The 22,677-nt window shown below is 39.3% G+C and overlaps 1 pseudogene; it reads right to left on the bottom strand.

Moving 5' to 3' along the window:
- Nucleotides 1-1,050: 1,050 nt before the first annotated feature.
- LOC138825164 (homeobox protein Meis2 pseudogene) lies at nt 1,051-1,935 on the bottom strand (annotated as a pseudogene).
- Between the last annotated feature and the right edge of the window lie 20,742 nt (nt 1,936-22,677).

Raw genomic sequence — 22,677 nt, forward strand, 5'->3', positions numbered from 1 at the left:
TATCTGGTCACATGTACATAGTTTTTTTTACCTTTTCTGCTTGTCCTAGACATATACTAGTTATTGCAAATAAGGTATACCATGAGACCCATGTTCCAGGTCTTTCCATCTTCTAACAAATGGAACGATGTCATTCTTTCTGATGGAGGCATAGAATTCCATTGTGTATATATACCACATTTTCTTGATCCATTCATTTCCTGAGGGTCATCAGGGTTGGTTCCCTATGTTAACTAGGGCAAATAATACTGCAGTAAACATAGTGTGATGGTAGCTTTAGTATGATCTTGTTTGTGGTCATTTTGGTAAATGCCCACATTTTGTGACTTAACACTTTTCATCAAAATTTCACATTCTTCAAATAAATATTTTAGTGTAAATATGACAAAGCTTAAAGGGAATGATATTTTCTTCTAGGGAGGCTCAATTGCTGAGAATACAATTCATGGACATATAAAACCACACATTCTTTTGTGTTTTCCAAATGAGCTAAATATATAGAATATCTAACCTGAAACAATCCATAGACCCAACTCTATGAATTTTGTTACAATCTTCTCTTGTTCCTTTCAATCCTCCATACTATAAATTTCAGATAAAGAAGTAGTTGTGGTGCAGTGAGCATTCAAAACTTCTTTTTGTGTTGAGCAAAGCTTCCCATCTAAGATTGTTTTGTGTGTGTTTGTGTGTGTGTGTGTGTATATATATATATATATATATATATATATATGTATGTGTGTATGTGTACACACCTTTATCTCCATATACATATATGTTCTCTTCTATAACAATTTGAGGCAAGATAATGGAGTGATCAACGGAAATGTAGAAGTTTAATTTAGCTGCTGTATTTATATTACTCTAGTTTTAACTCTTGGACTCTTTTCCCAGAAGATCTTTACCTAGGCAGAACTTTTTCAGTAAGCCCATGGTTTCTTTCACATTTGTGTTTTTGTTGTATTGGTCCTCTGTTGCTTGATGAAAAATAGGAAAATAAAACATAATCACAATTGTCTGCAATTTCATATTAAATGTCAACATCCTCATGTGTTACTGATCATCCAATACAAAGCTCTCCATTGTTTTACCCTCAGGGTTATATTCAGCCAGGCTCACTTGCTCAATTTGACTGTCAATCATGGCTACACTATTCTCCTCCTGGCATTAATAAACCAGTTGTGTACTTGGAGAATTGTGAGTGTTTTTTCTTGTACTAATTGTATCTTTTGCTCTTCAGAAGGGTATGGGTATATGAGGAACTGGAAGAGCCAGGCTCTCATAACATTTGTTGCTACTTAGGGGAAACTATCTCTTTTGTTGTAGTGCTTTTTCCTTTTTTGCATGGTCATTGTCACCTGTGCCAGGTGAAGTTTCACTGTTGTCTAAACCATCCCCTTGCTCATTACTGTTATGTCCACTCTGGGAAGCATGGCCCCACTGGAGGGTCATGAGTGCCTGCTGAGTAGGGGGAGATCATATCATCATGATGTCGAAGGGTTAAGGGTTATGGTCAGTAAGATTTGTGGAGGAGACTGAAAGTTATTCACGGTGTGACTTTGAGCTGCCATCTCTTTCATTACTGATGGTGTTGATGGGCATTTTCCCCTTCAAACCATTACTGTACCAGTGGCAGAAATTATCACACAGTTTATGGACATTTTCTACCTGCAAAAGGTGAAACCGTCAAACTTGTATTGCCATATCGTCAAACTATACAGCTTTGGATTTGATGAAAGGAGGAGTTTGTCTGTGAGGCTGTGCTTGGTGAAGACTGCAATTCCTCCTCGAGGGAGTGGGAAGAACAGCTGTCCCTGATGGCCATGCAAGGTTCCTGAGAGAGTAGGTTGCCAGCTCACACTTCTCAAAGGCCAGAGCTAACAGAGAGAACAACAGCTTCCTATAGATTGTGTTTTGCTTCAAGTCACACTTGATCATTGACCCAATGCTGGACTATCTGAAATTGGCATATAGGGCATGTAGCACACTGCTGTGTGGCTTTCCAGGTCTCCCTCTCTGCTATCCCAGTTTACCGCTTTCTTTTTTTGGTGGGGGTCAGGTCATGGGGCCTGAATTCTGGGCCTGGGCACTGTCCCTCAGCTCTTCAGCTCAAGGCTAGCACTCTACCACTTGAGCCACTGCGCCACTCCCGGCATTTTTCTTTTTGCTTATGTGGTGCTGAGGAATCGAACCCAGGGCCTCCGGCATGCAAGGCAAGGGTTCTACCACTGAGTCACTTCCCAGCCCCCCAGTTTATTTCCTATAGAGACCTCTAAGATGGTGCTAAGATGGTGACTAGCTTGTGGGTTATATTGAAGAAATTTGAATTGTTCTCTTTGTGTCCAAATACAAATTTAAGTGTAACTGCTCTCAGATTACTCACAACTAGAAAGGTAATGCCAAGCATTCATGTGATTCAAAAGATTAAATGACTGTTAAGTGTTTATAATTCAAGTCAGAAATAGATATTTGTCCAGATCCACGGGGACCAATGTCACATGCCTATGATCCTCACTACTCAGAAGAAGCTAAGATCTAGAAGGTCAAAGTTTGAAGTCAGCCTAGGAAGGAAATTCTTCAAGACTTCATTTCCAAACTAAACAGTAAAAAGTCAGGCTGGAGATGTGGCTCAAGTGCTAGAGTGCCAGCCAAGCAAGTAAGCAAGAAGTAGAATGTGAGGCCCTGATTCAAACTCCAATACATGAGCTGAAAACTCTATACAGGAGCGGGAACTGGACTTCAAAAGACCCACCCAAGACACATGGACAAACTCCACAGAGACATGGTTGTTCCTGAATAACATATATCGAAATTTTTTTAACATATTTCATTGGTGTTTAGGAAAATGGAGGGAATTTAGAACACTTTAATTTCCATCTACAAACATTTCTTTTTTTTTTTAATTTAATTTTATTTTATTTGAGAACATACTGTACAGAGGGGCTACAATTACATGGGCAGGATAATGCATACATTTCTTACCAAGCATTGCAGCCTCCTCCTTTGTTTACCCTTCACCTCCCTTCCCAGCCTCCCCCCTCCCCCCACCCAATTATACCCCCCTCACCCCCACACCGACATTGTAAAGTTGGTTTTGACATGACATTTTGTACTTCTCATTGTTGCAACAGGTCCACCTGAATCCTTAAACGACTTGTTTGTCCCCATCTCCTCCACATGTTATACTGACATCAAATATAGTGAAAGCGGGGGTTACCCTGTGGGGGAGGGACATACAAAGCAACAAAGAAATAATCTTATAAATGCGTTAGAAACACATGCATGAAAGAAACGAAAACATTAAAATACATATTTAAGGGTTCATTTTCCTAACATCACATTATCTGACCTTTTCTGCTTGACTCATACCTATACTAGATATTGCAAATAAGGGAAACCATCGGACATATGCATCTTTGGGCCTGGCTTACTTCACTTAATATAATTTTTTCCAAAGCTTTCCATTTCCTAACAAATGGGGAAATGTCATTCTTTCTGATGGAGGCATAGAATTCCATTGTGTATATATACCACATTTTCTTGATCCATTCATCTACTGAGGGGCATCTGGGTTGGTTCCATATCTTAGCTATGGTAAATAATGCTGCAATAAACATAGTTGTGCTGGTAGCTTTAGTGTGGTCTTGTTTGTGAACATTTGGGTAAATGCCCAAAAGTGGGATTACTGGATCATAGGGGAGATCTATGTGAAGACTTTTGAGGAACCTCCATACTGCTTTCCAAAGTGGTTGAACAAGTTTACATTCCCACCAACAATGAAGTAAGGTTCCTCTCTGTCCACATCCCCTCCAGCATCTGTTGTTGTTAGAGTTCTTGATTTTTGCTGTTCTAACTGGAGTGAGGTGATATCTCAATGTTGTTTTTATTTGCATTTCTTTTACGGCTAGGGATGTTGAACATTTCTTCATGTGTCTATTGGCCATCCTTCTTTCTTCTTCAGAGAAGCTTCTCTTTAAGTCTTTCGCCCACTTATTTATTGGGCAGTTGTTTCTTTGAGGATTTGTTGTTGGGGGGTTTAATTTTTTGAGTTCCAAGTATATTTTAGATATGAGACCCTTGTCCATTGTATGGCTAGTAAAGATCTTCTCCCAATCGGTGGGCTTTCTATTGATCTTGCTAGCTATGTCATTTGCCCTGCAGAAGCTCTGCAACCTTATGCAATCCCATTTGTCCAACCTTTCTTTGATTTGTTGTGCTTCCGGGTCTCTATTCAGAAAATTTCGGCCTGAGCCAAGGAGTCCTAGGGTTTCTCCTATTCCATCCTGTAATGTTTTCAGAGTGTCTGCTTTGAGTTCAAGGTCTTTGATCCATTTGGAGTTGATTCTGGTGCAGGGTGATATATAAGGATCTAGCTTTAGTTTTCTACATGTAGTTAACCAATTTTGCCAGCACCATTTACTGAAGAGGCTGTCTTTCTTCCATTCTATTGTTTTAGCTTCCTTATCGAAGATTAGATGGCTATAGGTCTGTAGGTTCATTTCTGGGTTTTCAATTCTATTCCATTGGTCCTGAGGTCTGTTCTTATGTCAATACCAAGCTGTTTTGATTACTATGGCTTTATAGTAGAGTTTGAAATTTGGTATTGATATTCCTCCAGCAGTGTTCTTTCCGTTGAGGAGCGTTTTTGCTATTCGGGTCTTTTATTGTTCCATATGAATTTTTGGATTGCCTCTTCTATTTCCTTGAAGAATGAGGGTGGAATTTTGATTGGTATCGCGTTGAATTTGTAGATAGCCTTTTGAAGTATTGCCATTTTCACGATGTTCAAACATTTCTTAGAATAAATCTAGCTGCAAAGAATTCTGTTTTCTGGCTCACCAACTCAGAGGATTCTGTGACCAATTTGTAGGTAACATGAAGCTCACATAGAAGGCAGTGACAGAAGATTGCTTCAGTCTTTAAACCTCATAGGTGTCAGGATCTAAACCCGAGATTTTTTGTGCTCTGTTGATTTAAAAATCTACCTTGTTTTTGTTTGTTTGTTTGTTTGTTTTGGTCAGTTGTGGGGCTTGGACTCTGGGTTTTCTTCCTGTGCTGTTTAGCTCAAGGCTAGTGCTCTACCACTTGAGCCAAAGCCACACCTCTGGTTTTCTGGTGGTTAATTGGAGACAAAATTCTCATGGACATTCCTGCCCAGGCTGGCTTTGAACCACAATCCTTGGTTCTCAGCCTCCTGAGTAGCTAGGATTACAGGCATGAGCCCCCAGCCTAGCTTGACCACATGATTTTCAATCTACTTTAGAGGAAGAAGTTTGGAAGGAAATGAGAACAGTTATTAGAGATGGACACTACCTACTCCTCCGGAGAAATTGATGTTTAAGTATCTTGAGCCTAATAATGTTATCATGTGTATCCAAAAGAGCTTGGGAGATGTGATTTGGTTAAACATTACCAAACAGGAAAGATATCTTGAATATTCTGAGTGAGTCTGAAGTCATCCCAAGGGTCCTTATAATGTTGAGTAAGGAATGTCAGAAAAAGGAGGTGATGGTGGAAAGGATGGGTCATGATGTATTAGTAGAGGTCAGATCTGAGAATATGAGAAGAAGTCAGCACTGAAGAAGTTCAGAAATTGGATTCTTTTTCTTAGAGCCATAAAATGAGTACAATACTCCTGAGTCCTTAATTTTTCTCCCTCAGAGTCTGTCCAGCTGATTGCAACCTCCTGGACTTGCATACTTCCTCCATCTACCTGAGACTACCTGAGACCTGCTTCTGGATGAGAAAGCTTGCATTGCTCAACAGAAAATAAGGGCACACAGGTCTCTTAGATCCTTCTGCATGGAAGTTTCCTATAGGAAAATTCAGTAAGAAGCCTCTGTATTGGTTTTCTGCAGCAATTGACCAAAGTTTCTATGACTTGAAGAGGAAAAAAAATGGGAAATTAATAGTTCTGGATGTCTTAAGTCCTACACAGGGCTCAATGTGTTGGCAGAGTGTCTTTTCATTTGTAGTGTCAGAGAATATTTCTGTTGCCCTTTCCTACTCTTAGAAGGTTAACTTCTTTCTTTGACAGGTGTCCTTTCTCTTCCATGTTTAGAGCAAGCAACCTGTCTGTTCTGATCCTTCTGGGGGCACTGACATCTCTGACATCTCTATAGGCTTTCTAAATGTGCACAAAGAAATGCCATTGTACATTAATGTTAGTATATATTAACGTTATTTTGTGTTCCTCTGACTTTGCTTCCCAGTCTTTATATCTCATGTTAATTAATAATATGTAATGTTTAGAAAAAGACTTTGTACCTCTATGGGAACAATGTGCCAATTTATCACTCTTACACACTTATTTACAATAACAATTGAGTACCTAGTTTAGAGGAGAGAGTTACAACAGGAATGAAGAGACTAATAAACCACAAATCGCACATTTGTACTGGGAATCTGAGAGGTCTGGGGCCTAAAGAATGTTGAAAGTCTGTTTCGGTTGTTATCAGTACTCACCTGTCTTTTACAGAGCAGCTTGCCTGGGAGTTTCTTCATCTGCCATGGAACATGGCCATAAAGACAAAATGGAGACCATGACTTTCTCCAAAGTCAACCTGATGCGGCTCATATATGTAATTTTATGTACTTGGGTGGTGTAAACTGGGGGATTACAGTTCATTTCAACCCAAGCAAAACATAGGGCCTTATTTAAAGTAGTATTTGGGAGGCTTGCATCTTCAAGATCAATATCATAAAAAGGGTGCGGATAGAATCCTCAGGTATTTGAAAATGGGCTGTGTTCTTGGAGTCTTTGGTACTTGCCGTTTGACAAGGTGGCATGGGCAGGATATTTTTGTTGTTGTAGGTTGTGGGGCTTGAACTTGGGGTCTGGCTCTGTCCCTTAGCTATTTTGCTCACGGTAAGTGTGCTACTACTACTTGGAGCCACAGTGCCACTTCTGAGCAGAACATTGTATTCAGTATAGGATTACAACCTTCTACTATATTATTCTGTTGTCAATAAGGAAATATTAGTAGAAGGTGGGAAGGTGGTTCATGAGAATGATATCAACAGTCATGGAGATATCAAGATCAAGGGCAACCTAAGTTATATGGCAAGATCCAGTAAAAATAAGCAAGCAAGAAAAACCAACAAAACCAAAGAAACAAAAATGTCAGTTGGGACAGTTTTGTATTGTGGCTCTACACTATTTAAACTATGATTTGGAGCTTTTTGCCTTGTTGTGTATCTGTTATTCTGTCTAATTATTAGATGTATTGACAGTTTTGCCATAAGCTTGCAATGAATACACTATGGAGTACCAGATGATGGAGTTGCTTTTCCTGTACAGAATAGTTTTTGAGAAGTCTCTGACTGTAGGTTGAAGTAGCTGATTGGGAGACTGGATTCAAGTGATGAGAATAGTACTAGAAATCAACAAGGCAAAATTTCTAAGTGGTATCCTTTCTTATCTTTCGATGGGATGCTTAGTTTTTAAAAATGTTATTGTAGAGATGATATACAGAGGTGTATAGTTTCATGAGTCATGCAATGAGTATGAGTACAATTCTTTTTGAACCATGTCTCCCCTCAGTCACTCTCTGCTGGATTTCCCATCCCATCCTCACCAACAAGATATCCAGTTCATTTTCTGTAGTGTCAAGTAAGTATCACTGTTGCATTTGTTCATCTCTATTCCACCTTTTATGTACCCTCTCTTAACCTCCCAAATGCAAACTAACAAGACAAATGAAAGGAAAATAAAAGCAAATATGTGCCCTCTCTTAACCTCCCAAATGCAAACTAACAAGACAGACAAAAGGAAAGGAAACTAAAAGTAGCAACAATGACAACTAAAGAGTATCTCTTGTTTTCTTTTCTTGGAGTTCATTACATAGAATAGTATTTTATATGATCATTTGTACACAGCTGTTGAGGCTTTGTGCACCACTCCTATGCATATCCTCATTTGGCGTTTGAATGCTAATGCCTAGAGTCCTATATAATTGATCATATCTCAGTGTGTGTACACACATATACCTATATATGATTTTGAAATCAGTTCTGAACTTATTTTAGTAAATGACTTGTGGAAGGTAAATATTTAAGGTATTTTGGAAGAGGAAGGATGAACAATCATCCTCAGTAGACTTTGCGTTCATGAAGCTGACCAGCAGGAGGCATTCAAGGCCAACATCCCATCACCTCCACACTCTTCTGAGCTGGCGTTCAACTGAAGGGCTTTTGCTGCTCTGCTCTTAGTTGGGTTTTTAGTTCAGGGATTACTCTCTACCACTTGAATGATGCCTCCACTTCCACTTTTCTCCATGGTTATTTGGAGATAAGAAAATGTCAGATTTGTCTGCCAGGACTGGCTCTAAACTGTTGATTCTCAAACCTCAGCCTTGCGAGGAGTTATGAGTATAGATGGTAAGCCATTGGTGTCTGGCCCACTTGCTTTTCTTTCTTTTTTTGGTGAATAATTTATTTTCCAATTTTTCAACTTAATATGTAAGAATTGTGAACCTCTACATGAAAATATGAGCCATTTCATATCAGCCTAGCATGAATGAAACATGTCTCTTCAATCAACACATTAATTGAACATTTCAAAATGGAAAAGATGTTTTTTAAAAAGAGTCTTGGTTCTGGAATATCACACCGAGTTCTACTCTAGAGTAGTTAGTTGCTCCTTTTCAGGGTCCATGTAAGTTGTTCCTTGTCCTTTTTGACTTCTAGATATTCGGCTATCTTCTAGGGCCCAGAATGACTTTATTTGTGTATTAAATTGCCTAATGATCACTCTGTGTCCTAACTTTGCAACTCTAGTCCAGACTGCTTCTTCTCATTCAGAATTGCACATTGATAACCCCTTAAGGAATGTTTTTATTTGGAGGTCTCCATTCGAATGTTTTCCTCTTGAAGTCCTGCATGCCTTCCAAATTTGCTTTCTGTTAGGCGTCTCTCTCCCAGAAAATATCACCCTCAATTCTCTGGTGTCAAAGGTTCAAACAATGCAATCGTCACGTTGATTTTCTTTTATTCCGGCAATTGCCTCCAAATTGCCAGAAAATAAATATATGTATAGCATGATGAGCTCTGGCCATCTTTCAGCACAGTCATCCAGGGGTTAAAAGACTAGATGTGAAGAATATCCTAGATGTATACCAGTTATTACAAATGAGGGAAACCATGCAGCATATATAACTTTGGGTCTGGGTAGAAATGCAACTAGGTAAATTGAAGGTATGAGTAGTGAGAGATGGGGAGAAGTATGAAGTGGGTGACATTGAACAAAATGCACTGATAAACTGACATGATACATTGAAAGTCCCTTCCACAAGTTCATAAAGATAAGAACAAAGAAAAATAATAGAAGCAAAAATAAAATAAGCGATACTATTTACACTGTTTAATTCTCCATGCTTGTTAACTTTCTGTTACAGTGACTACACAACATGTTTGAAGAAGTCTATTTTGGCTCATAATTTGGAAGGTCCTGTCCTGTTTTTCCATGAAAGATGGTGAGGGGAGACTGCAAATAAATGGGGAATCAATGTGAAATGACTTTTATTTTTCAAGTATATGAAATGTACACTTCCATTACTCAAAGGAAAGCTAAACATATTCCATTGTAATTAACAAGACAGGGATATGTAGGAAATGGACACAGCACAGACACTTTTCACTACTCTCACTCCAGTTTTGACGCGTGCATTCATGTTTGAGTTTAGGATACATCATATTCTTTCCACAGATATCATAGCCCAACCTGAATATATCTTGTTATCACAGCATCTGGACAAGGAATGGATGGCAAATGAAACCAGTGTCATCTGCTTCTTAGTCTTTTCATGATGCAGTAAGAGAAAGTGTGATGAGAACCCCTCAAAAAACTTCTGGGAAGATGGCATAAGAGAAGCTGGAGGCTAAACAAGCTCTCACATAGAAAGCAGTTTTAGTGTTCCAGTGAACAGTCCTAGGCCAGAGAATTACACTAAGTGTGCCATCACAGTACAGAGAATTTGGCCAGAGAAGGAAAATCCAGGCAAGGGGACAGATCTGAGCACTTACCAGCATAAATGGCTGCTGCTTCAGGGGCGGCAGTGGTGGCCATAGCTGCCATATCTACAACACAGAGAGTCTGGGAGCAAAGCACCAGATGCAACAGGGGAGAGAATTCTACTCAAAACCACCAAGAAATGACAAGGAGCAGATATCTTCATCCTGCAGATCACAGACCAGAGATGATCCAGGAACCAAAACTCCAGTGTGAGTAGAACGCTGACATCCTCACTCCTTCTCAGGGAACACAGGAGGGAAGGCCACACCTGCTCCCATTACCGGAGATCTCCATCTTTGATACTAACAAAGGCCCAGCTGAGCAGCTAAGTTCCAACTCAGGCCTTGGGAGAGAACAAGAGTTATTTAGCAGGTCACAGGAACCTAATCTGACCTGCCAGGCTCAACTCCACCCAGGGGAATGTCACCCAGCCCAAGAAGAGGGAGCTCCACCCACGGAGAAGTGACTTTCTTCACTGGGTCAACAGAGCCAGAGTCTGCCCACCCCCCCCCCCCATATCAGCCTAGACAAGCAACTGAAATTCAGTAAACATAAACCCTGAGAATGGCTCCAGGCTGGGCTCAGTGAGTGTCTCAGAAGCTAGCCCCTCAGGGAAAAGCTACTGTTTTCTGAAAGGCCTCAACTCTACCCAGAACCCAACCTCATCACAGCATCTCCAAAGTAGTGGAAACAGCCATCTCCCTCTTTTGTGATACGCAAAGGACATCTCTCTCCCAATGAACTAGCATGGGAGGAGGATCACAAAATCCTGGTAACGCAGAGCATTTTTTCTGCCTGCCCAAACAAACTGACTTAGAGAAACCTATCAAGCCACAGGAAAACCAAACACCAAAAACCAGAGACTCCACCAAGAGACTGGTTATGGACACAGGGAAGATACAGGATCTTCCCAACCACCCCCACCCCCCAAAAAATCAAAGAACTCTTTTTTTGCATCTTTTAAAAAATTTTTAATTTGTAATTTTTTAAAAAAATTGTTTTCTATTAATCATTTTTTTCTTCCTCTTATTTTTATTTTAGGTTTATATGTGTGTGTCCTTTTTTTTGTTTGTTAAATCTCTACTGCCCTTTTGCTCCTTTTTTTTTTTTTTTTGTTCTTTCTCATTTTTTTTTTTTTTTGGGTGTCTCTAGTCGTGGGCCTGTACTCTGGGCCTGGGCACTGTCCCTCAGCTCTTCAGCTCAAGGCTAGTACTCTATCACTTGAGCCAAGTGCCACTTCTGGCTTTTTCCTTTTTGCTTATGCGGTGCTGAGGAATCGAACCCAGGACCTCATGCATGCAAGGCAAGCGCTCTATCACTGAGCCACCTTCCCAGCCCCCTTCTCATTCTTTTTTTTTTTTAATTTAATTTTATTTTATTTGTGAGCATACTGTACAGAGGGGTTACAATTACATGGGCAGGATAATGCATACATTTCTTACCAAGCATTGCAGCCTCCTCCTTTGTTTACCCTTCACCTCCCTTCCCAGCCTAACCCCTCCCCCCACCCAATCATACCCCCCTCACCTCCCCACACCGACATTGTAAAGCTGGTTTTGACATGACATTTTGTACTCATTGTTGCAACAGGTCCACCTGAATCCTTAAACGACTTGTTTGTCCCCATCTCCTCCACATGTTATACTGACATCAAATATAGTGAAAGCGGGGGTTACCCTGTGGGGGAGGGACATACAAAGCAACAAAGAAATAATCTTATAAATGCGTTAGAAACACATGCATGAAAGAAACGAAAACATTAAAATACATATTTAAGGGTTCATTTTCCTAACATCACATTATCTGACCTTTTCCGCTTGACTCATACCTATACTAGATATTGCAAATAAGGGAAACCATGGGACCTATGTTTCTTAATTTTTCTTCTCTTTCGTTCTTTTTTGTGTGACTTAATTGCAGTTCTGCTCATCCTCAGATATACCCGTCGTCGATTATTAGATCTTATGCCCCATTGTGTACACACTTAATCCAGAAACTTATTACTCAACTTTAAATCTCTTTGGCTCAAATTACTTAATAGCAGTATTATTTCTTTATACCTATACAATATTTTAAGTATTATTATTTTTTAGTTTTTCAGATCTCCTTTCTCTTTTTTTTAATTTAAAAATTTTTTTTTTGTGCACGTACTGTACAGAGGGGTTACAATTACATGGTCAAGATGAGTACATTTCTTATCAAGCATTGCAGCTTCCTCCTTTGTTTATCCTTCACATCCTTTCCCAGCCTCCCCCCCACCCAAACCCACCCCTCCCCCTCCCCCGTGCCAAAGTTGTAAAGTTCGTTTTTGACATGACAACTTGTACTTCTCATAGTTGCATCGGGTCCACCTGTATCCTTAAACGACTTGTTTTTCCCCATCTACTCTAAGAATTATACTGACATCAAATATAGTAAAAGCAGGTGTTGTACTGTGGGGGAGGGACATACAAAGCTACAAAGAAATAATCTTATAAATGAGTTAGAAACAAATGCATGAAAGAAAAAAACATTTAAATACTTATCTAAGGGTTCATTTTCCTACCAACACATTATCTGATCTTTCCTGCTTGTCTCATACATATACTAGATATTGCAAATAAGGGAAACCATCGGACATATGTTTCATTGGGCTTGGCTTACTTCACTTAATATAATTTTTTCCAAGCCTTTCCACTTCCTAACAAATGGGGAAATGTCATTCTTTCTGATGGAGGCATAGAATTCCATTGTGTATATATACCACATTTTCTTGATCCATTCATCTACTGAGGGGCATCTGGGTTGGTTCCATATCTTAGCTATGGTAAATAATGCTGCAATAAACATAGTTGTTCTGGTAGCTTTAGTATGGTCTTGTTTGTTATCATTTGGGTAAATGCCCCAAAGTGGGTTTGCTGGGTCATAGGGAAACCTGATGTGGAGTCTTTTGAGGAACCTCCATACTACTTTCCAAAGTGGTTGGGCAAGTTTACACTCCCACCAACAATGCAGTAAGTTTCACTTCTGTCCACATCCCCTCCAGCATCTGTTGTTGTTAGAGTTCTTGATTATAGCCATTCTAGCTCGGGTGAGGCGGTATCTCAATGTTGTTTTGATTTATATTTCTTTTATGGCTAGGGATGTTGAGCATTTCTTCATGTGTCTGTTGGCCATCCTTCTTTCTTCTTCAGAGAAGTTTCTCTTCAAGTCTTTAGCCCACTTATTTACTGGGCAGTTGTTTCTTTGAGTTTGTGTTGTTGGGGGATTTAATTTTTTGAGCTCCAAGTATATTTTAGATATGAGACCCTTGTCCGTTGTATGGCTAGTAAAGATCTTTTCCCAATCGGTGGGCTTTCTATTGATCTTGCTAGCTATGTCCTTTGCCATGCAGAAGCTCTGCAACTTTATGCAATCCCATTTGTCCAACCTTTCTTTGATTTGTTGTGTTTCTGGGTCTCTATTAAGAAAATTTCGGCCTGAGCCGAGGAGGCCTAGGGTTTCTCCTATTCCATCCTGTAATGTTTTCAGAGTGTCTGCTTTGACTCCAAGGTCTTTGATCCATTTGGAGTTGATTCTGGTGCAGGGTGATATATAAGGATCTAGCTTTAGTTTTCTACAAGTAGTTAACCAATTTTGAAAGCACCATTTCCTGAAGAGGCTGTCTTTCTTCCATTCTATTATTTTAGCTCCCTTATCGAAGATTAGTTGGCTCTAGGTTCAGATCTCTTTTCTATCCCTCTCCTCCTCTCAGCATATCCCTGTTCTTTTCTCAATATTACTTCTTTGCCCTTGCATAATTTTTAAGTGTTTCACTTTTTCAATTTAAATTTTTGTTTTTCCATTTTTTTCTTGTCTCTTTTTTCTTTTTTTCTTCTCTCTCTTATCATTCTGTTCAATCTGTGTCTGTCATTGAGATTAGGACTTGGTTAATTTCACTCTCATTTTACCTTTCCACATCCCTTTAACCCTATTGTTCCCCACATTTCTCCCTAAACCTAATAATTTCTGGTTTGTCAAATTCTTTCTTTGCTGTTTTTAGCCCATTAATACCATAGCTGTTTGATATGGGATAGACTGTATCTATTGAACTAGATATCATCTGCAGACATTTTTCTGTGCAATTACAGGACTTTGGTTGATGCTTGCCTTACAATAGTGTTCTAGCACAACACTGGTGTTAATTTTATACCAAATGGGCAGAACAAGCTGGAAAAACACAAGAAAAATGGCAGGTACCGATATCTCAACTTCCATTTATGATAATCAGGTGACAGAACAGATAATGAATAATCCAGAAGAATGTTCACAAAAAGCTCTACAAACATTATTGGTAAACATGGTAAATGAAAACATGGAAAACCTGAAAATGAATCAGTGTGAGCTTGATAGGGAGAGAGAGGAGGCAAACAAAGGCTAATATAGGAAGCTCATGGGTATGAGGAATCTACTCAAAGATTGACACAGGGATTGCATAAGCAGGTTGAGAACACTCAAATAGAAATAAAGGAATGGCAGGAGCAGGCCGATAACAGTCAAAGAGATAGACAGGAATTGGGTGAGCAGGCTGAGAACAGTCAAAGAGAACTATAGGAGATGCATGAACGTGAGGAAGCCCATCAAAGAGTAATAAAGGAATTGCGAGAGCAGGATGAGAAAAGACAAAAATCTATAGAGGCATGAATGGAATCCATAGAGAGACAGCTGTAAGAAACCAGGGCGACCACAAAGGGAATGCTGAATGGAGCCCAAAAGAAGGAATGGGAGTCCAAGGAAACCATAACAAAGCAACTAAGTGATTTGAGAATAAACACTGAACATCAAATTAAGGAAGTAAAGAAGTTCATACAAAATCTAACACAAAGCTCCAAAAAAGAATTTGAAGCCATCAAAGCTGACCAAGTAGAAGGAAAAGAAAAAAAAAACGTAGAAAGTCTTGATAGTAGGTTAGACCATACAGAAGATCAAACCAGGGGGATTGAAGACAGCCTAGATATTACAGAGAAAGAACATACAACCATCCAAGAAATATGATAGATCTATTCAACACTTGGAAGAAACAATCAGAAGGCCTAATCTGTGGATAATGGGTGTAAAGGAGCACCTAGAGACAGAACTTAATGGTCTAGGAAATTTGTTTAACAGGATCATAGCAGAGAACCTCCCAAACATGCAAAAAGATAGGCCTATTCAGATACAAGAAGCTTTTTAGAACTCCAAATAGACCAGACCAGAAAAGGAAATCCCACTGTCACATTATAATCCGCACAGGATCAATTCAGACTAAGGAAGAGATCCTGAAAGCTGTCAAGGAGAAAAGATCAATCAGCTATAAAGGGAAACCAATTAGAATCACCTCAGATTTCTCAGCAGAGACAATCAAAGCAAGAAGAGCCTGGAATGATATATGCCATGCCCTAAAGATAAAAAACTATCAACCAAAAATACTGTACCCAGCTAAACTCTCCTTCATAACTGAAGGGCAAATAAAAACCTTCCATAGGAAAGAAAAATTGAAAAAATATATTTCCACCAAACCAGCCTTACAAAAGATTCTTACAGATGTCCTACACATAGCAAACCAACAAGACCACAATAAAGGCCAAGAAAACTCACACAAACTGAGAATCCAAGAACCATAGGAAGAACCCAATTGCCGCAGTCCCCAAGAAGGGGATAAAATGGCAGAAACTCCCAAATGCCTCTCAGTCCTATCTCTCCACATTAACGGACTTAACTCTCCAATTAAGCGACATAGACTGTCTAATTAGATTAAAAAGCAAGATGTTTCTATCTGCTGTCTTCAGGAGTCAAACTTTGCCCATAAAAACAAACACATTTTAAAAGTGAATGGCTGGAACAAAATCTACCAAGCAAACAGCCCCAATAAACAGGCAGGAGTTGCAATCCTAATATCAGATAAAATAGACTTCAAATTAAAATTAGTGAGAAGAGATAAAGAAGGTCGCTACATACTAATTTAGGGATCTCTCCTTCAAGAGGTTATTACAAATCTAAATACCTATTTGCCAAACAACGGAGCACCCAAATTTGTCAAAGAAATACTACTTTCTCTCAAATCTCACATAGATCCAAAGACATTAATTGTTGGGGACTTAAACACATCACTATCCCCACTAGATAGATCAACTCGGCAAAAACTCAACAGAGAAACTGCAGATCTAAACAACTGCATAGAACAACTAGATTTAACAGACATCTACCGTATGTTTCACCCAGAAGCATCAGAATACACGTTTTTCTCAGCAGCATATGGAACATTTTCCAAAATAGATCACATTTTAGGTCAAAAAGGCAACTTGTCCAAATTCAGAAACATTGAAGTTATACCTTGCATTCTCTCAGACCACAAGGGAATAAAATTAGAACTCAACACCAAAAGCCACCAAAGAATGTCCTGTAACACATGGAGACTGAACAACACACTGTTGAATCACCAGCGGGTCAAGGAAGAGATTAGAAATGAAATTCAAATGTTTATGATATTCATCAAAAATGAACACACAAATTACCAGCTCCTCTGGGACACAGCAAAGGCACTACTCAGAGGCAAGTTTATAGCTCTGAGTGCCTACATCAACATGTTGGAGAGATCTGAAACCAACAATTTGATGAGACACCTGAACCTCCTTGAAAAAGAGCAGCAAGATAAACCCCAATCCAGTAGACAGAAAGAAATAATCAAAACTAAATCAGAATTAAATGAATTAGAATCCAAGCACCATAGAAAGAGTCAACAAAACAAAGAGTTGGTTCTTACAAAAAATTAACAAAACGGACAAACCCTTAGCAAAATTATCAGAAAAAGAATTGAACACACACAAATAAACACAGAGATGAGAATGGAAATATCACCACAGAAACAACCATGATTCAGAACATTAAAAGGGAATACTTCTCAAGCCTTTATGCTAAAAAGTTTGAGAACTTGGCAGAAATGGTCCTTTTCCTAGCAAATATCGACATGCCAAAACTAAACCAAGATGAGTTAAACCATTTAGCAGGCCCATATCAAGCATTGAAATAGAAACAGCAAGAAGAGACATTCCATCTAAGAAAAGCCTAGGACCAGATGGTTTTACAGTAGAATTCTTCAAGGCCTTCAAAACAGAACTCACACCAATACTCCTCCAACTCTTCACTGAAATTGAAAGAGAAAGTTCACTACTGAACTCTTTCTATGAAGCCATCAGAACCCTCATCCCAAAACTAGGCAGGGACTCATTAAAGAAAGAGGACTATAGGCCCATTTCTTTAATGAACACGGATTTAAAACTTCTCAACAAAATTTTGGCCAATCGACTTCAACAAGTTTTCCAAAAAATCATACACTACGATAAAACAGGATTCATTTTAGGGATGCAAATCTGCTTCAATATATGCAAATCAATTAATATAATTCATTAAATCAACAAGAGCAAGGATAAGAACAACATGGTTATCTCAATAGATGGAGAAAAAGCATATGACAAGATCCAACACCCCTTTATGATGAAGGTTGTGGAAAAATAAGGAATCCATGGAACATTCCTCAATACAATAAAGGCTGTATATGACAAACTTACAGCCAGCATTATATTTAATGGTGAAAAATTAAAGCCATTTCTTCTTAACTCAGGAATGAGACAAGGATGCCACTCTCTCCACTGCTCTTCAATCTATTATTAGAATGCCTAGCTACAGCAACAAGACAAGATACAAACATAAACGGGATCCAAATAGGGAAAGAAGAAGTAAAACTCTCCCTCTTTGCAGATGATATGATCTTGCATTTAAATAATCGCATGGACTCCACTCCCAACTTACTCAAGCTGATTCAAAACTTTGGCAAAGTAGCAGGGTATAAAATTAACATTCAAAAATCAATGGGTTTTCTGTATGCCAACAATAAGAAAAGCATGGCCGAAATTAGGAAAGCAACTCCATTTGTAATAGCCCCACAAAAAATAAAATACCTAGGAATTAACTTAACCAAGGAAGTGAAGGACCTCTATGATGAAAACTTTAAAAGCAAAGTAAAACAGAACTTAGAAAGTGGCAAAACCTCCCATTATCCTGGATTGGAAGGATCAACATTCTGAAAATGGCAATACTTCCCAAGGCTATCTACAAACTCAATGTGATACCCATCAAAATTCCAGCCTCTTTCTTCAAGGAAATAGAAGTGACAATACCAAAATTTATATGGAACAATAAAAGACCCCGAATAGCAAAAACGCTCCTTAACAGAAATAACAGTAGTGGAGGAATATCAATACTGAATTTCTAACTCTACTACAAAGCCATAGTAATCAAAACAGCTTCCTTCCTTCGTTCCTTCCTACCTTCCTTCCTTCCTTGCTTCCTTCCTTCCTTCCCTCCTTCCTTTCCCTTTCCTTCCTCATTGCTCACTTTTTCCACAATGATTTATTATTCAATTAAAAATTATTAATTTCAGGAGTTGAGCAATTAGAATTTAGAGTTCATTTGAAATAGTGAATCCATTTCAAATTATCTTTGAGTTAAAACAGGAGCTCTTACCTAATTCATCTAAGAGACTGGGATGTAAGAGCTTCAAAGTTGCTCTTACAATGTCTAAATTAATGTCTGTGTGTTTTCTGTGTGTTTTCTGGTCACACAGTTACACTGTCTGTGTTGGTATCCTTGGGATCCTACATCAGAAACTTGCACAGCCCACTGCTCACACAGTTGCTTCCTAACCATTCTTGACCATTTTGCATGGGCCCCTGGAGGCTTGTCCCAACTGTGCAGGTTTTATATGTGAGACTTTCCATGAGCAGAGAGCTGCATCTGGCAGGCAGAAGAAAGCAGATGAGCTTGAGAAGCCAGGTCCTCATCATCCTTCTTCTCTGGGTGTCTGGTGAGAGCTTATCTGCTGTGATACATTTAGTACCTTTTGTAGATATGAAAAATGGTTTGAATGGAAGCAAAAGCATTTTCTTTGTTGTTTCTGTTACTTTTGTTTTGTTCATTCATTCATTTGTTTTTTGGAGGGTAAAGTGGGCACAGAGATGGAGGTGCAAAGTATAAACATATGCAGCAGTGACATTGGATACTATGTGGAATGAATTACATAATAGGTGGATGCAACTTGTGGGTTTGAATGGGAGGGAACAACTGGGAGAGAGGGCAAGGTAAGTGGTGACACTATCCAAAAAGAAATGTACTCAATATCTTTTTTATGTACATCACCTCCCTTAGTACAGTTTAGTATACCCCTCCATACATCTCCATTATAAAAAGAACACAAAATAAAATTTAAAAAGATGTAGTAAGAAGTAACGACTGTTTTGGGTATGGACACAATTACATGCTGTGTCTTAGTAGAAGGTGCATTTAAATGGTATGTTTCAAAGTATACAGGATGATGTCTGAATGTGTGTGCATGTATGAATGACCACAGTCCATTTGTGAATGCAGGTGTCTGTGGGGACATCATGATGACTCAGTCTCCACACTCTCTAGCTGTGTCAGTAGGAGAATGGGCCATATGAACTGTAATCCAGTCAGAGGGTTAACAACTACATATTCTGGTATCAGCAGAAATCAGGACAGGCTCCTAACCCACTAATCTATGGCACATACTTATGGTCATGTGGAGTCCCTGACAGGTTTATTGGCAGTGGATCTGGGAGAGACTTTACTTTCACTACCAGCAGTACACAGGCTGAAGATGTGGCTGATTATTACTGTCAACTGTGTTATAGCTACCCTCTCAATGTGCTTCAGCTTTGATCACAAATCTCCTCCCTAGGCCATGGGTCAGTGGGCCTTGATGTGTGGATAACTGCATTCTCACACAGCCCTGAATTTCCATCCTTCCTCTCTGCCTGAGAGATTGCATTTCTCCACTTAGTCCTGGTTGGATTTGTAGGGAACAGGAAGTCATTTGTGACATGGATTTCTGGGTCTTTCTTTGTGGGAGATAATAGTAGAAAAAATGGTCAGGTTGCTGAGAGACATTGTTAGAAGTTTTTGTGTTACAGGTACCTAACTGTTTCACAGGATCAAATGGCAGATGTGATAAAGTTAATCTTTACTCTTAGGGTTGCCCTAGTACTTTGTGTGTGTGTGTGTGTGTGTGTGTGTGTGTGTGTGTGTGTGTGTGTGTGTGTGTGTGTGTGTGTGTGTGTGTGTGTGTGTGGTGTGTGTGTGTAGTTCCTTGAACTCAAGGTCTGTGTGTTGTTGCTGAGGTGTTTTATTTTTATTTTATTTTATTTTTTAGAAACAATAGATTCACAAATAAAGGCAGACATGCTAGAACTGAGCAACCACCAAACTATCTGCCTACAAAGGAAGCAGCCAGTTTGCAAAAACAATGCTCAGGTTTTTGTTTTATGCTGAATCACTGTGGAACACCCCTTATCATTCTGGTAGCAGTGATAAACTGCAGCATCCTCAGCCTCCAGTCTGCTGATGGTGAGAGTAACATCTGGCTGATCCACTGCCACTGAACCTGGCAGGGATGTCCATGGCTCTGTTGTTTGTCCCATAGATAAGGAGTTTGGGAGTCTGTCCATGTTTCTGCTGGTACCAGGCCAAGTTGGAGCTAACACTTTGACTAGCCTGGCAGGAGACTTTGTCTGTTTTTCCTGGAGACAAAGACAAGAAGGTTAGAGAATGTGTCAGTGGAGCTTCTCTAGTGGTGTCAGAGGTTGAAAACAGAAAAGTGAGCCATGACCTTCTAATGAAACATGTCTCCTTGTAGAATGAGTGTGGTCCATCTACACAGAGGTTTCATTACTTGTGGTTGCAGAGCAGAGTTCACTGTTATCTCTTGTTTTTCTTTCTTGAGAACCAGAGTAACAGAAGGCAGAGAGGCAGAGCTTGGGATTCCATGGTGCACTCTGGGTCCCACCTGAGGCAGATCTGCCCAGACTTCTGCTTTGGCATTGATATGATGCCTTGACAGCAGGACAGAATGGGAGGAGAATACAAAGTATCTGGAAAGGGTCAAGGTTAGTTACTCAGGACCAAGTGGTTATGTGAGAAAATACATCACCTCAGCCTGATGGCAGACTTTAGTCATAATGAGACATCTGAGTCATCTCTCAGGTAAAATCAGCCAGAAAGTATTTGACAAATTGTGGACAGAGTAAATGATGCTAGTCTTATTTCATTACTTCTAGCACCAAGGCTTTCAGGTATTTCTTTAGTGCATGACTGGATGAGGTTAAACGAAGAATTGACCAGAAGCTATTATTGCAGATATATCTTACATTTGCTGCTGAGTGATCTTCCTTGAGGGTCTTGAAACTTCCTCATTCTTTAACAGAATTAGTAAACAGTATCACTTTATTGGCCACAATAGTGTATGTTTGTGTGTATGTGTGTGCATATGTGTGTGTGTGTGTGTGTGTGTGTGTGTGTGTGTGTGTGTGTGTGTGTGTGTTTGTGTTTGGTTCAATAGCAAAGAAGTGGGTCTTATATCTGACTCCAGAGTGAATGACACTATTTCCCTGAAGATTTCACTATCCATCACTCTAGCTTCTGGTTTTCTATTTTACTGTAAGGAACCATGTTCATGGTCCTGGTGTACAAAGAATCCAGGTTGTATTTCCCATATTCTCCAAATTGTGTTTATTGGGTAGCCATGCTTTGCCCAAGGCCATCCCCTTTGTCTCTTGTCTGTGATTCTAGACATCATTCCTCTAAATCATATGTTTTCCTATGGCAGTGAGACTTCTTTGCCTTTCCATTTGTTTTATGTACATCCATAAACGTTTATTAGTACTATTTCAGTTTCAGAATTATGTTTGTATACAGTTTAACTCTTCTCACATAGGTCCTAGGGTGATACTAATTGGGTTAGGGACTCAACGCCATGTGATTAGTGACTGGGTGGCACCAGTGCAGTTCCTTAGACTTTCTTTGTCTCAATGCCCTTACTCATGTACCTGTGACAATAATTTTACTGGGCTGAGAGTGCAGCTCAATTGGGAGAATGCCAGCCTAGTGAGCTCAAGGCCCTAGCTCCATCCCAAGTGCTACCAAATTGACTAGTTTCACAGTGTATTTGTACAGGTTTCATTTATGGCTATGGCAGATTGCAGTCCTGATTCGCACTGTCTCACATGTCATTCAGTCTTATTTCAGCACAGGTTACAACAACTTCTTCTTTGATTATACATATCCAGATGCTTCAGCTTTTTTCTCTTCCTTACATTGACAAAAATTGTCTTATAAAAAGGAGAATTTAATCTGGTTCTTGTCCTCCTCTTCCTCCTTTTCTTCCTCCTTCTTTGCTCAAATAATCCATTTTGAGCAAGTTAAATATATTACATAAATAGAAAGCCATTTTTAAAATAGATGATTTAAAAATAATCTGTTGAGAACTTTACAACTTTTGCCTGGAGATGGGAAGGGAAGGGGGGAATGGGGTGTTGGGAAGGGGGGTGGGAGGGTAGATGGGAAAGGTCGGGAAGGGGAATAAATGAGGAGGCAACAATGCTTGATAAGACATGTACTCATTACCTTGCCCATGTAATTGTAACCCCTCTGTATGGTATTTTCATAATTAAAAAAATCTGTTGATCCATATAATTAACCATTCTAACAAAATTAGGAACAAGATAATAGTTGTATAGTAGTGGAAAATATTTAAAAATTCCACATCTATTCATGATCATTCTAAAGGTATTCATATCTAAGTAAGTCAGAAATAATGG

The sequence above is a fragment of the Dipodomys merriami genome, unplaced genomic scaffold, assembly GCF_024711535.1.
Source record: "Dipodomys merriami isolate MVZ:Mamm:240054 unplaced genomic scaffold, mDipMer1.0.p SCAF_136, whole genome shotgun sequence".
In the NCBI taxonomy this organism is placed as follows: domain Eukaryota; kingdom Metazoa; phylum Chordata; class Mammalia; order Rodentia; family Heteromyidae; genus Dipodomys; species Dipodomys merriami.